At 41.6% G+C, this 16,373-nt stretch overlaps 1 protein-coding gene across 5 annotated transcripts in view; it reads right to left on the bottom strand.

The window, feature by feature from the left end:
* The window catches only part of PKIG (cAMP-dependent protein kinase inhibitor gamma), a 102,133-nt gene extending 85,961 nt beyond the window's left edge, over window positions 1-16,172 (bottom strand). The window contains exon 1 of one of the 5 annotated variants that reach the window (XM_064573216.1): window positions 16,155-16,172. The gene's annotated coding sequence lies outside the window, so the exon portion shown is untranslated. Of the gene's footprint in view, window positions 1-11,123; window positions 11,338-15,685; window positions 15,704-16,154 lie in introns of those variants that run through there. The other 4 variants (XM_064573215.1, XM_064573218.1, XM_054510115.2 and 1 more) reach the window with 4 other exon arrangements.
* Between the last annotated feature and the right edge of the window lie 201 nt (window positions 16,173-16,373).

Here is a 16,373-nt window from a genome sequence, read left to right as displayed (position 1 = left end):
GGAAAGTAGAAAGTGCCTAGGCCAAGATTTGAAGTCACGTCCAAAGGATTCCAAAGAATTCCAGTCCTCACCATGACTTTGTACTGCTTCCTCAGGATACATAAAAGCACATCTAGGATTTCCCCAAGACTGCACTATTTTAAAATATGCTGATCTTTAGGGGCATCTGGCTGGCTCAGTCGGTAGAGCATGCGACTCTTGATCTCGGGATTGTGAGTTCGAGCCCCATGATGGGTGTAAAGATTACTTAAAAAAAAAAAAAATCTTAAAAAAAAAGTATGCTGTTCTCTTGATCCTCTGAGTATACTATACTCATCAAACCAATTTTTTGGTTTGGAAAATATGGCCACATGGACCACATGTAACATGCAGAGATCATTAAGAACCACTGAATGTTAAACCCTGTACACACAAAAAAGCAATATAGTTATATATGTTTAACTGATGTTGAAAGTAGGATGAGACCACCAACTTTCTCTTTTTCAAGTTTCCTTTTAGTGATAAGCAGAAGCACACAGTAGGTAGGTTTGTAGAAATGGGAGTGGGAGAACAGAAGATAACTCATTAAGCCCCTTCTAAGTGGCCAGGTTTTATGTAATGGTTTACTTTCAAAGGATCTCATGAGACATTTCATTGATAAAGGAACCAAGACTCAAAGACTTTGCCCAAGTTTACCCTGATCTGCCTGAAACCCAAGTTCTTGTTCTTCCCACTATATAACTCTGCATTCCTATGAACGCTAGCATTTCCCAAATGTTGGCTAGAAGAGAACAGTGACTCTGAGGCCACAGGAAACCTATGCCATTTTATTGGCCTCTCCTTGGAAATATTATTTTAATTAAGTTTCAGTGACTTTCAATCATGGTGTCTTTAGCTTTACTAGATTATCCATGAGAAAATAACCTAAGTTGAAAAGATCTAATGCCTCCGGTTTTAAACAAGGAAACAGGTATTGGGTTTCAGATAAACAGACTTAAAATAATACATATAGTATTTATTTTATTAGGCAGTAAAATACAATCAGAAAACAGTAAAATGCTAAGCTTTGGTACAAAAATTCAAAAAGTACACTGGCCACAGACAATCCCTCAAAAAAACAAAAAACAAACAAAAACAACCCCACCTAAGGGGCACCTGGGTGGTGTAGTCAGTTAAGCGTCCAACTCTTGGTTTCAGCTCAGGTTGTGACCTCAGGGTTGTGAGATCAAGCCCTGCACTCAGTGCACAGTCTGCTTAAGATTCTCTCCATCTCCCCCATCTCCCTCCGTTCCCCCAACCCCACATGTGCTCTCCCTCTCTAAAAAATAAATAAATTTAAAAAAACCTACCCAAATCCACCTCATGTACAACTAATGTTATCATATTGTTTATGAAAACTTAGAAGTTATATTTTTAAATGACACATGTATGATACTCTCATTTTCCAAGCAGCTGGGATGCCTGGGTGGCTCAATTGGTTAAGCGTCTGCTTTCGGCTCAGGACATGATCCCAGGGTTCTGGGATTGAGCTCCGCATTGGGTTCCCTACTTGGTGGGGAGTCTGCTTCTCCCTTTCCCCCCTGGCTTGTACTCTCTCTCGCTCTCTCGCTCTCTCCCACAAATAAATAAAATCTTAAAAAAATATATCTTTTCCAAGCAGCTGAAATCCTCAAACAGAGAATGTTATAGCACAGAAGTCTTTATTACTACTTTGATAAAAATAAAAATTAAAAACATAAAAAGGCTTTAGGTGCAATACATTTTGCTCCATTTTTTGTTCAAAAGTTGTTGATCACCTGCGTACCTCCCCAAATCCTATACCTCCCCTGTACCTCCCCAAATCCTACCATTTTCAGAGCCATCCCACCTAGGTGCCAGTTTCTCTCTAATATCTTGTAGCTATAAGTTGTCTCAAACCACAGGAGAGTGCTAATCATTCTCTCAATAAGAAGGGCGTGTCAGCAGTCCATATAGAAGCAAAGGCAGCAGCTGAAAAAATGAAACCAAGCAGGCGGTAGCAAGAGGCTTATCCATTTTACATGGTGAGACATATTTCAGAAATAACAGACACACAGACCGACAGAAGAGAATAGAGAGCCCAGAAATAAACCCACACATATATGGTCAATTAATTTATGGCAAGGAGCTAAGAATACACAATGGGGAAAAGGATGGTTTCTTTAATAAATGGTGTTGGGAAAACTGGGCAGCTACATACAAAAGAATAAAACTGGGCCACTTATACCATACAGAAGAATCAACTCAAAATGGATTAAAGATTTGAACATAAGACCTAAAACCAGAAAACTCCTAGAACATAGGTGAGCTCCTTGACAATGGTTTTTGGTGATGATTTTTTTTAGATGTGACACCAAAAGTAAAGGGAACAAAAAGCAAAAATAAACATGTGGGACTATATCAAACTAAAAAGCTTCTACACAGCAAAGGAAACCATCAACAAAACTAAAAGGCAACCTACAGAATAGGAGAAAATATTTGCAAATCACATAACTGATAAAGGGTTAATACCCAAAATATACAAATAACTCACACAACTGAACAGGAAAAAACCAAACAATCCAATTAAAAAGTGGGCAAAGGATCTGAATAGACTTTTTTCCAAAGAAGACATACAAATGGCCAAAAGGTACTCAACATCACTCATCATCAGGGAAATGCAAATCAAAACCACAATGAGGTATCACATCATACCTGTTAGGATGGCTTTTCTCAAAAAGACAACAGATAATAAATAAGTCCTGGCAAAAATAAGGAGAAACGGAAACCCTTTATACTGTTGGTGGGAATGTAAATTGGTACAGCCACTATGGAAACACTATGGAGGTTTCTCAAAAAATTAAAAATAGAACCACCAGATGATCCAGGAATTCCACTTCTGAGTATTGATCTGAAGGAAATGAAATCTCTATTTTGAAAAGATATCTGCACCTTCCGTGTTCACTACAGCACTATTTACAATATCCAAGACATGGAAACAACCCAAGTGTCCACTGACAGAAGAATTGATAAAGAAGGGGCGCCTGAGTGGCTCAGCCGGTTAAGCGTCTGCCTTCAGTTCAAGTCATGATCTTGGAGTCCTGGGAGTCTGCTTCTCCCTCTCCCTCTGCTCCTCCCCCTGTTCGTGCTCTCTTGCTCACTCACTCTCTCAAATAAATAAAATCTTCCAAAAAAAAAAAAAGAATAAAGAAAATGTGGTATATACACACAATGCAGTATTATTCAGCCATAAAAAAGAAGGAAGTCCTGTCATTTGGAACAACATAGATGGACCTTGAGGGCATAATGCTAAGTGAAACAAGCCAGAGAAAAACAAATACTATATGATCTCATATCTGAAAGTTGCTAAGAGAGTAAATCTTAAAATTCTCATCACAAGAAAAACAAACAAAACAAAAATTTGTAACTGTGTGTGTTGATGGATGTTCATGAAATTTATTGTGGTAATTATTTCATGATATTAATCAAATCATTATGTTGCCTTCCTAAAACTAGTACAATGATGTATGTCAATTATATCGCAACAATAACAGAAAAGAATCCTTGTAATACAGCTTTAATCATTTCTGGAATAAGGAGAGGTTAAAAATAGACAAAGTAAAATGGGTTCATTATTTTAAAAAGGAAATAATAATAGCTAATATTTACTGAGTGGTTCTCATAGGAAGGCTGTGCTAAATGCTTTTACTACTTATTGTGCTCAGTGCTTTAACTACATATTCAATCCTTACAACAATTCCATGCAATAGGTACTATTATTAAGGAACTTACTCAGCATCAACATTTATTCAGACTATTTCCAGGATTTGGTAAACCCTTGAAATTTTGTTCCCCCACTTACTGGCTGATTCTGAGCAACTTAGTCTCTGAACCTCAGTCTCCACAGCTTTAAAAATGTTAACTGTATACTGTAGTCCAACATCTGCATTTCCTAATCCCTTATCACGTTGTCACTAAATATCCTATCTGCCCATGTCCTAAACCAATTCCAACCAAGGTCTGAATAGTATTAGGGCTATCTTTGTTACCATCATGGCTGCCTTACCCCATTTCCACGCCTCAGAGGCCAGGCTAAGGGCTGAGTCAGTTTCTCCACCTGCCCTGTCCTGAGGTCTTTCCCCTTTCCCAACCAACTCATGTTGCTGAGGCCTCAGCATGACTTTTTTTTTTTTTTTTTTAAAGATTTTAGTTTGAAGTGGTCTCTACCTCCAACATGGGGCTCGAATTTACAACCGGGAGATTAAGAGTTGCATACTCCACCTACTGAGCCAGCAGGCCCCCCTCCAGCATGACTTTTAATGATGCCAGCGCTGACTGGAATCATCTACATTACCCTCAAGGGTAAAAGAGAATCAAAAACAAATCCCTGAAGAGTTCACACTTCTTCAACTTGAATACAAGAGGATAGGTCACTGGGGTAATGTAATTTTGGTTAACTGGCAGTCACCCAAAAGAGCCTTCAAAGGAAATTCTAAAATCAATCAATATACTGTACTATTTCATAAGTAGTACGCTGGAACATAACTGAATCCTTGACTGAGAAACTTGCTATGTGTCAGGGTAGTCATCTGAACACTCGAACAATCTGGTTTTGACCAAGACCTCAATAAGAAATACATTCTATGAAGCGGGGGAAATCGGAGGGGGAGACGAACCATGAGAGACGATGGACTCTGAAAAACAAACAAGGTTCTAGAGGGGAGGGGGGTGGGAGGATGGGTTAGCCTGGTGGTGGGTATTGAGGAGGGCACATTCTGCATGGAGCACTGGGTGTTATGCACAAACAATGAATCATGGAACACTTCATCTAAAACTAATGATGTAATGTATGGGGATTAACATAAGAATAAAAAATTAAAAAAAAAAAAAGAAAGAAAAGAAATACATTCTATATCATAGCTCAGACATACCTAAAAAGAGTTGAAACAAAAATTTTACAAACCAAAGCTTATTCTTACTATATGAGATGCACTCTGATTTTTTTTTTTTAATATTTTATTTATTTATTTGACAGAGGGAGACACAGCGAGAGAAGGAACACAAGCAGGGGGAGTGGGAGAGGGAGAAGCAGGCTTCCCGCCGAGCAAGGCGCCCGATGTGGGGCTCGATCCCAGGGCCCTGGGATCATGACCTGAGCCGAAGGCAGACGCTTAACGACTGAGCCACCCAGGAGCCCCCTGCACTCTGATTTTTTGTTGTTGTTCTTTCTATTCTGGTTTTTCATTAAAAAAAAAAAAAATGCTGGAACTCCTCTCCCAAATAGTTCTTTAAAATACTAATGTATAACAACATTGATTCATTGTTTGTGCATAACACCCAGTGCTCCATGCAGTTTAAAAACCACTGATATAGGCAGCCTTTCCACCATGTGGTTTTGCCAATATGTAAGACCAACCTAGGAAAGCAATGTTGCGAGCAACCAGTACTGGACACAGCATATGGGCTCTATTTTTAAAAAAATATATTAAGCTGAATTATTAATTGAGGGATTTTTCTCCACCTACCAGAGCAGAGAATACAGGACAGTGTGCAAAACATTCCTTTAATAAGGAGACAGTGGGATTTAACAGAGTATATGACTTGGCATCAGAAAACCTAGATTCATTTTCCAACCCCTAAAGAAATAATAGATCTGGACAATGACCATTAATAGGAGCTAAACCCATTCTATGAAAGACTGATGAGACACTTATAATGGATGGGCCATGCTAACAACACCTGAGCCCCATGATCAATCTTAAAATTACATCCAGTGAGAAAACTAGACTTTACTGCCTGCTGATGAGATACACAGCACCACCCATTAAGTATAATGGCCACAAAAATAAAGGGAAGGGAGGGACACATTAAAGGGATGTGATCAGGCAAATCCAGAATGTGAGAAGTTGTATAGGACAAATGACCTACTTTTTCAACAAATAATAGGCAAAAAGGAAAAAAAAAAAAGAAGAGAAGAAATTGCTATAAATTAAAAGACTTAAGAGACAATTATCCAGGTGTAATAGGTGGACCTTGTTTGGATCCAAATTTAAACAAGCCAGTTGTCAAAAGACATTTAAGAGATAGCTGAGGAAATTGAATACCAAATAAATATTAGATTTTTTTAGGAATTACTAGTGTCCATTTTTCAGGTATGATAATGGTATTGTGATAATGGGGAGAAAAAGTCCTTTCTCGCTTAGATACATACTGAAGCATTTACAGATAAAATGATATATTGGTTAAGATTTGCCTTAAAATAATCCAAGGTGCAAAAAAAATCCAAGGGAGGGAGGGAGTGGGCATTATAGATGAAATAAAACTGACCATATGTTGATAACTACTGGGTATGGGTATACTGGTATTTATTAACTATTCTTTGTACTTTTGTATGTGTTTAAAATTTCCCATATTAAGAAACTATAATATAAAAAGAAAAGGAAACCTGGATTCAAACTCCAGAATTTAGGAGATGTAGGGCTTTGGAGGTCTTTTGAATCCTCTGATCTTCCATTTTCTCATCTGAAAATGGGAATGATAATCCCTGCTTCACACAATTGTTAGGAGGAATGAAATGAGATCATAGATTCACATCTTTTGAAAGCCCAGCCCTTATAATATAAACTGCAAAACTCTTACATATGTTAGCATGATATTTCCCTCTCTCTGTGATGCTCTAGAAGCAAACAGAGAGTACAGTTTTGTTGGAGTAGAAATAGGTAATGGGCTGAGTCTATTAGAACTTTCCAGAATCTTTATTTTGTACCATCTCCTTAATATGACAGTGTTTGCTAAACATTGGCCCTTTTCTCCCAAGAGGAGAGTGTCAAAATTTATTAGCAATATATTGAAGTTCTCTAACTTGAGTTGTTTATATTTCTTGTTTACTTCCCCAATTATTCATACTTCCTCTGCTCAAGGTCAAAAGTAAATTTACAGGAGACTGTGTTGTTGAGATAAATTGAACACAATTAGAAATCAATGTAATCTAAACAGCACTTTGTTTAAAATATTCCAGGTGCTTTTAGGAGAGTAGATATATATCTTTCAGCACTAATGCTTCATCTTAAATAAAAGGAAATTAGCAGAGGTCCAAGCCTAAGTAACACAAAGGGAAACTTGGCACTATCTGGCTTTAGCTTGTAGAATGGGTTGGAGGGAATCAGGGTGCTCTTTTTCTATAACGCAATTCTGATTTAGTCATTTCCCTTCCTTTCAATGGCTTCCCTCTGCTTTCAGGAAAATGTCCAAATTCCTGAACAAAGGCTCAGGTGGCTCTCCAGCCTGACATCCTCCCTTCTCCCCTAGTCTAAGCCCCTCCAGGACTGATGTCCCTTCTCACCACTGGCACGACCAGTCTTCCACTCTCCCCTCCCATACCTTCTAGTTAATTCTCCTGAAATGTCTCTCAAATCTGCCCTCTCCATTCCATTCCTACTGCCACTGCCCAAGATCAGGCCCCCCCCTTTTTTTTAACCTCTTACTCCCCCATCTCCCCAAACAGGACATATCCTTATTGCTTTTTTCTGATTATAAAAGCAATTCATGCTCATAAAAAAAAGGAAAATAAGGCAATAAGGAAAGGAATAAAAGTCTCCCCATAATCTCCTGACACAGACACACAGAACTCTTTCTAGTACACTCCTGTTCATAGCACCATTACTGACAACAGCCAAAAGGTGGAAAAAACCCAAGTGCCCATCTGTGGAATGGATAAACAAAATGTTTATACATACAATGTATATACAACATGTACGTATACCTACAATAAAATATTATTCAACCTTAAAAAGAGAGGAAATCTGACAGGCTACAACACAGATGAACTTTGAGGACATTACGCTAAGTGAAATAAGTCAGTCACAAAAAGACAAATATTATATGATTCCATTTATACAAAGTATCTAGAGTAGTCAAATTCATAGAAACAGAAAGTAGAAGGATGGTTGTCAGGGATTCGGGGGGAGAAATGAGGAAACTGTTCAGTGGGTAATATAGAGTTTCAGTTTTACAAGATGAAAGAATTCTGGAGATTTGTTGCACAACAATGTGAATATCCTTAACAGTACTGAACTGTACACTTAAAAATGTTTAAGTGGTAAATTTTATGTTATGGGCATTTTACCACAATTAAAAATTTAAAAAATTTTTTTAAAGAACTAATCTTTCTAGACATTTTTCCTGTAAATGTGTATGTATACATTTAAAAAAACAAAAATAAGAACACACTGTACTGTGATGAGCTTTTCACACTGAACCATATGATGTAAACATCTTTTTCATATATAGAGAGAGAGAGCTCCCACCTCATTCTTTTTTAATGGCTGATAGTATATATCATATGACTGCACCATAATTTAAGCAGTCTGTTTTCAGCTTTTCAGATAATAAAAACATCATAGTCAACATCTTGCGTATTTTCTCATTATGTCTTATGACAGACACCTGGTTTTTTTGTTTTGTTTTTGTTTTTTTTACGTGCCCTGTTTCTGGTATCAATACCCTGAGTTTCCCAAACAAAAATACCTCCTCCTTATCCAAACACCCATCTGTACCCAGCGTCCTCCCTTCCAGCCACTCTTGTTCTCTACGTAGCTAGTCTGGGCACATTTATTTGAAAGTTTGTTCCCAGGTATTTATTTTTCATGTTGTTATTCTCATGTCTCCTACAATTACATTTTGTGACTATTAGTGCTTATATAAAGCTACTGCTTTTTGTCTCCGTTCTACCTGCTTGTTCACTTAACCTGATTACATCTAATTATTTTTAACTTAATTCTCTTGAATCTTCTCAGCAGATCATCATACCATAGGTAGACAATCATATCGTCCACATAGTGATTAAGAGTAAAAGCTTTGGGCTCAGGCAGACCTGGATTCAAATCCTGTATGACCCAGGGTATGCATTTTACACCTCAATTTTCTCATCCATAGACTGGGAATCAGAAGCTATCTCACAGGGCTGTTGTCAAGATCACATTACTAATGGAGACTAGTACATGAAATGTGCTCAACACATATTAGTTCAATTGCTGACGATAATGAAAATATAACTTCCCCTCCACACTTACACCTCCTATATATTTTTTGTCGCTGCATTACACCGATGCACTCCTTGTGGGCAACTGCCTGGCTTCCGGAGAAGCTGTCAGACCCCTTGTGAAAGATCTGTGCTGTGGATGTCATCCACTCTTCCCTTCTCAGCAAAGTAGTGCCATTGATTTGCCCCTTTCATCTGGATTTTCTCAGCCTCTCCCCTCTCTATTGGCTCTTTGCCATCAGCCTTTCAATCTGCTCACGTCCCTCTCTCTCTCTCTCTCTCTCTCTCTCTCTCTCTCTCTCTCTCGTGCTTAAGACTTCACCTTATTCCCCAGTCGCTCTCCAGCCTTCTCTCTCTCTCCCTTCACAGCCAAACTCCTGTGAGCTGCCTACACTTTGTCTTTACTTTCTCACATCCCACTCTCTCCTCATCCCACTGATATATTACATTGAACTTTTGGAAGCTGCCGATATTCTAGATTCCGCCCCCACCATTTCACCAAATCTGCTCAATTAGGTCCCCAGTGACCTCCATATTTATTTACCCGAAGGACACATTTTAATGTTCAACTTCTTTTACTTGAAACCTAAGCAGCATCCAGCAAAATTAACCTCTTCCTTCGGCTTTCATCACTACATTCTCCTAGTTTTCCTCCTACTTCTCTGGTCATTCCTTCTTAGTATAGGCAAAGTGAATTCTTCATCCAGGAGTGTGCATCACAGTGGCCTTGAATGATCTAGGCCTTTCTTTTTTTCTTTTTCTTCTCGTTTTTTAAAATCTCTTCCAATATTAAGTTCCAGCTGTACCGGATTCATATCTGTACCCCACAAATGTACCTTGGAACATGTTTGGAATGCATGTCATGAGGGCAGGGATCTAAGTCCTTACTGCCCCCACAGTGCCTGGCACATAGCAGATGCTCAGTAAATAAATAAATGTTTTAAGCAATATTTCTTGAATCGCCATAAATGAACGGCTACAATGTGGAAAACAGATTGGAGGAATGAAGGCCAAGAGAGAACAAAAAAACCCCTCATCTTTCTGAAACCATACCTCTGATCAAACACATGAACATACACTCACTGCCTGCTTAAAATCCTTTGATGGCTCCCCAATGCCCCCAAGCTACAACTTACAAGGAGATACAAGGAAAGTCTTTCAGAAGGGGCACCTGCTTATCTCTCAAACATCGGCTAGCCCCAGACCACTTCAGCTTCTTGGAATGGGTCTCTACCTAGTCTATGAAATCCTTGCAGAGGCCCAATAAGCCGGCACTCTATCCCTTGGGCTTTGCACATGTGGCTCTCTCTGCCTAGAACACTGTGCACTTCACCAGCCTCTCATCTGGCCAATACACAGACAACCTTCATGTCTCATTTTGGAAGTCATCCTCTTCTAGAATCTCCCTTTGACCACCTTCCCTAGTTTCATTCCCTGAAATCTAGGTTAACTGCCTTCTTGATGCATTCACAGTCCCCTGTCTGTCCAAAACCATAGCTCGAATCGCAATGAATTCTTACTTATACTGTAAAACTGTGGAGTTCCCTGAGGACAAGATGTCTCATTCACTTTACCCCTGGCGATCTGCCCAGGCCCTGGCGTACAATACATGCTCAATCAAGGACTTTCTTGTAGTAGTAGTAATGATAAAAGCTCCAAGATACTGAGGACTTACCTGCAAGGGTTTTAAATATAGTTTGCCTTATAGGACCACTATTATTATGCCCATTTAGCAGATGGGAAAACTGATGCACAATGAAGTCAATCCTCTCTGGCCCCAGGAGAGCCGCCCAGACATACATTTTCTGCAGTTCTGAGTTATTCCCCAAACCCTAAACAAGAGGGGCTTTCTTTTTTTAAAGAAACTTTCAGGTCAGGCTATGCAATGGGCCCAAAATACAGAAAACAGCCTAAAGCGCACTCCAAGCCAGCGCCGAGCGGGCTTAAAAAGCAGGAGGGAGCGCCGCGCCGGCGCCGCGGAGGGGATAAAGGTCTGGCCCCAGCTTCCTTCCCGGGGGTGCCCCGCGCCCCAGCCCCCGGCCTGCTGCGACGAGTCGACGCCGGGGCGGCGCGTTTGGGTCACGACTGCCCGCCCGGCCCTGCTCACCTGCCGACCCGCCGCCTCGCCGAGCCCGGGCCGCTGGCCCGCTGCGCCTCCGCCGGGCTGCTGGGCGCCCGCAGCGCGCAGCGGAGCGCGTTGCCTTGGCGACCGGAGCTGCCGAACTCCCGCGGCGGGCGCTACGGCGGCTCGGAAGGGACCGGCAGTGTTCGCGTCCCCTTCCGCGGCCTCCGAGCGGCCGGAGGAAGGAAAAGGAGTGTGAGTTGGGCTCCTGAGCCGCGAGGGACCAAGGTGGGGTTTGGCAGCCTGGAACTTGGCCCCGGGAGAAGGGGAAAGGAGAGGAATGCTGAGGGGAAAGGAGACAGTAGGGCGGGGGAGGGGTGGGGACTTGTACCTCGGACCCTGCCTTTGCCTCAGCTTGTCTCTCTGCAACCAGATACGGGGACGGTTCGAGGGGAGAACAGGGCCACAGGCAGAAGCTTGCTAGACTGGGAACATTTAAAGTCGAGAAAACTGATGTGGGAGGAGTGGCAGATGCGTTTCCCTTTAATCTCAGACGGGGTCGTGTGGCAAAGAATGAATAAACTTGTTTCTTTGGGCTCAAGGTGAGAATTAGATCATCAGATTTCATTCCAATATGGCAAGTTTACTTTAGCTTCTGACCGGCAATTGTATTTCTTGAAATAATCCTGCAGATATACTGGAAGGTGAGCACAAAGGATATCCATTGCTCCCATAAAATGAATTACTACAGCAAGAATTAAGAGAGACCGAAGTAGACATAGATGTGAATATAGTTTCGTTAAAGACCTATCTTTAAGCTACCCTTATACCAGTGGTCTCCTAACTAGTCTGTCTTTGCTTCTACTCTTACTCCCAACCTTACCCAACCCTGCCGCCCCCAGTCTGTTCTCCACCCTGCAGCCAAAATGCCCTTTTCAAAATGTTGAGCATGATCACGTCCTTCCCCCTGCTCAAAACCTTTCAACAGTTATCCCATCACATTTAGAGTAAAATCCAGAGTTGTTACCATGTTCAGCTTCATCTCTCATCATTTTCCCTCTTGCTTATGCTCCAGCCACACTGGCCTTGTTTTTAGGTAGCCTGTGTTTAAAAAAAAAACAACAACACAGGCCCAAAATGGTGTCATTTAGAATTCCCAAATGGTGCTCAATACGAAATCTAATTGCAGTTTCAACCTCCCCCAGAAATAGAGTCTTAACCAGTCAGCCAGGAATTTTTCAATCCTCACCAAAGGGTCTGCCACCTGGGCCCTCTCCATGCCCCAAAGAAGGACAAGGTAATCTGCATGATAAGACAACTTGCTTTTCGCCTAGAAAGTGGCCTTGCCTAGAAAAATCCTTTCCTTTTGCTAATAACTTTCTTGTTCTCACTCTCCTATAAAAGCTTCCATTTTGTATAACTCCTTGGGAGTGCCTCTCTACTTACTAGATGGGAGCTACTGGATTGATGAATCACTTAATAAAGCCAATTAGATCTTCAAATTTACTTGGTTGAATTTTGTTAACACATGCTTCTGTTTCATGGCCTTTCCTCTTGCTGTTCCATGTTAGGACCACTCTTCCTCCAGATATCGCTGCAGCTTGCTTTCTCATTTCTTTAGTATCTCTGCTCAAATATCAGGTCTTCAAAAACACCTGCTCTGACTACTCTATTTAAAATAGCAGAGCCCCACCAACTCTGTGTTCTCCTCGCCTGTTTTATTATTTTTCTTCACAGCTCTTGTCAGTATCTGACATTTTATCTTTGTTTGTTATTTGTCTCTTTTCGCTACAGCAGAAGCTCTTTTAAGGGCAGGCATTTTGTTTTGTTCCCCGCTGCTTTCTCATCATTGGGAACTGCCTGGCACATAGTAAGGGCGTGGTAAATATTTATTGAATAAATGAAAAAAGTGAAAAAAGCAATCATGCACCACTATGTGGTTGGAATGCTACCACATGTAAAAAGGGAATGATATAATACATATAATGCTGACATACGCATATATGAACTTTGGAAAGAGATCTGGGAGATGAGGGGGTAAGATGATACATTTTCACTGTATGTTCTTCTATGCAGTATTTCTAAAATCCAAGTACCTGTATTATCTTTTCAAACAATATATATGAATGTAACAAATCAGAATATGCCACTTTGGCATAAGGATTATTTTGAGCTGAAAGTATTTGAGAAGAAGACACAGTAAAGTTCTCTGCTCTCACCCTTACAAATTTCTGTTGCCCCCCTCCTCTCCATCAGAAAGAGCAGAAGTTAATCATAGGAGATCACTAACTCCAGACTTTTATCAGTGAGAGAAGTCTACATAACACACCTTACTAAAACAATCCTTATCTTCCATTAGTTTCTCCCTTGTATTTACCTTCCCACAGTCTGCTTCCCTAATAGCCTAAACTCCTTTTCATTGTCTTATTCTTCTCTACAAATTTAAAATTTATCATCCTTTGTCAGAATGGTATAAAAGCCTCCAGGCCTCCCCAGCCCCATCTCTGAACCTAGAGGGTAGAGGAAAAATTTCCCCCCTTACAGCGGAAAAAACAACCTAGTTTTGACAATCAACATGTAAAGATAGGAGGGGCTGCCTTGGTTGGCAGTGAGCTCCCCACCCTAGAGGAGATGCTGCTGAGGGGTTCCTGCATGAGGTGGAAAACTGGAGCAAAGATCCACTTTCCCCACTTTTGCCACCTAGAAGAGGAACACTCAACCACTTAGGGTCAGAAACCCTGAGAGATGGGCAGTATCCCACAGATGAGAAAATGAAACTTTTTCAGCTTCCAGCTGGACCCAATATTCCTCACTGAGCTTAAACAGCGCTCACAGAATGTAAACAAGTATCAGACAAGGCCACTCTGTAGTTGGAACAAGGCAAGGACAAGGCCACTGTGGAACCACAAATAATGACAACATCCTCCTCTTCTAACATGAGTGTGTCCTGCTTCCTTCTCAGTCATAACTCTGGCCCCACTTCAATCCTCCCACTTCCTGGGTAAAACAGTAAGATAGCTAACCACTGAATTGCCCCTGCTTCTTGACTGTATCCAATTCAAAACCGTTCCCCACTTGCTTAAACCCTCCTTACAGATACCCAGCACAAACCCAAATCCTACAATAAGCTCTTCCCAATTCTCTGTTAGCAAGATACCTCATGTTTTCTCTGATGTGAATTCTCCCTTGCTGAACAAGCTAAATAAATCTGATTCTTTTTTGAGTACAGGTATGTTCCTGATGGGATTTGATTGTGGACTTTATCATAGTCTTAGCTTTCTTCAGCCCAGTCCAGCAGTACCCAAACAGAAAGACATAAGGATTTTAAGGGTTATCTGGAAGGGTTACTTTCAGTGATCGCAAAGCAACCTGGCTTGGGCAGGCATTTGGTGGTTGGGGTTGGGGGATGGTGGGGTGAAGGGCTCAGGTGGGAATTAGGAAAGCTTGAGTAATTCTCCTTCCTCTGCCATCAACCCTTTCTGTGGCCTGGGGTAAACCATTCCACTTTGAGCCTTTTTCCATTTCTGTAAAAAAACAGATTCAAATATATTTCTAAGGCTTCTTCCAATCTAAATATTCTAGGATTCCAAACTCTACAGGTTCTTATATTCCCAGGTAAATGTTCCCTTCTTAGTCATCTGTATAACAGTCTCATCATTGTTGCCATATCTGCATACCACCTGCACTTTTTTTTTTATTTTTTTTTTTAAGATTTTATTTATTTATTTGAGACAGAGAGAATGAGAGAGACAGAGAGCACATGAGAGGGGGGAGGGTCAGAGGGAGGAGCAGACTCCCCGCCAAGCAGGGAGCCCGATGTGGGACTCGATCCCGGGACTCCAGGATCATGACCTGAGCCGAAGGCAGTCGCTTAACCAACTGAGCCACCCAGGCGCCCACCACCTGCACTTTTATGTATATAAGTGAATCACTTCTCAAAACTTTTTCTTTAAATAGACCCTCAGTTTTTACTTAAATTTACAAAGTAAAATTCACATCACTTCTTAAATGGAAAACCAGCATTGCTGAAGCTGCCTTGGCCCCTCCGGCCAACCTAGTAATCTAATCTTCAGCAAACACCCTGAGCCTGAATGACTGATTAACTAACCCTTCTTTGTGTATCTATAGATCGTGCATTCTTTCCTAGAAAGAACAGAGCACTTCTGCACCTCACAAAACAGAAACCAGACCCTCTTGCACAAACCCTGGGGAACTAAGGAGCCAGACTGCCTTGCACAACCTCTGAGCACTGCAATAACGTTTGTAGCCGGCACCATCGAGTCTGCACGTAATCAAGAAATGTTGGGGCCACCCCACTCCCTCTACTGATTAACTGCCCTAAACCCCTTAATAAATCCCTGGGCCAGGCAGAAACCTCGGAGTTGGCCTTTGGACAAGAGTGTGCCTTCTCTCCAGGTGGCCAGCCTCCTGAACAAAGCTCCTATTCCTTTCCAAGCAATCATCTCTCGAGTGTCCACCTTTGGAGCGACGACGGGCAGCCCAGTTTGGGGTTCAATAACACTGCTTGGGAGAAATCAAAGAACTTCTGCAAGCACACACACAAACCCTAAAACAAAACCATGTTATTTAACTGCAGATGGGCTTACCTTTTGGAGAGATTTGGAAAATGAAGCCTTCGCTCTGTCAAAAATGGCGGTAAGCAAATGTTAGAAACACGTTAAGTACTAGTCTCAAACTCTCTTTGTTTTGAAACAGGGCTTTCTGACTCTGCCGTTCAGTGCTACCTAATGCGTTCATGCACCCCGAGGCCCTTTCGTGTACCCCGAATGGCGTGTATACCCCTCATTTTCAGAAACAACACCCATCCTTCCCCGATTCGCTTGGACTCGTCTTTCGGTTCTCAGATTAAATGTAAATTCCTCAGAACACCCCTCCGGGATTACTCCCCCAGCTACATTATTTTCCTCTCACATAGTAAGCATTAAATAAACTTTTATTGAAAGGATATTCCCTCATACTACTTCATGGTACTCATCACAACGGGTCGTGGTACATGTATGTTCAGTGTCAGACTCCTTTTTTAAGTAGGCCGTAAATTCCTGTGCACTTGTGTACCTCAGATGTCGACACATAACGGGCTCCCAAGTGAACACAAGTGAGGCGAAGGAATAAAGCCTTCACAGCTCCTGCAGCTGCGGGCCGCTTTAGCCGCATCTCCCACCTCCGCGCCGGGCCGGGTTAGTCCCGCCTCCTCCCTCCGCGCCGGGCTGGGTTAGCCCCGCCTCCTCCCTCCCCTCTGGGCCGGTTTAGCCCCGCCTCCCCCTTAGCGCCTCG

This window comes from Mirounga angustirostris, unplaced genomic scaffold, assembly GCF_029215605.1.
Source record: "Mirounga angustirostris isolate CCGP_5_RB_7025 unplaced genomic scaffold, mMirAng1.0.hap1 SCAF_10, whole genome shotgun sequence".
Classification (NCBI taxonomy): domain Eukaryota; kingdom Metazoa; phylum Chordata; class Mammalia; order Carnivora; family Phocidae; genus Mirounga; species Mirounga angustirostris.
This window is presented reverse-complemented; position numbering and strand designations above follow the sequence as displayed.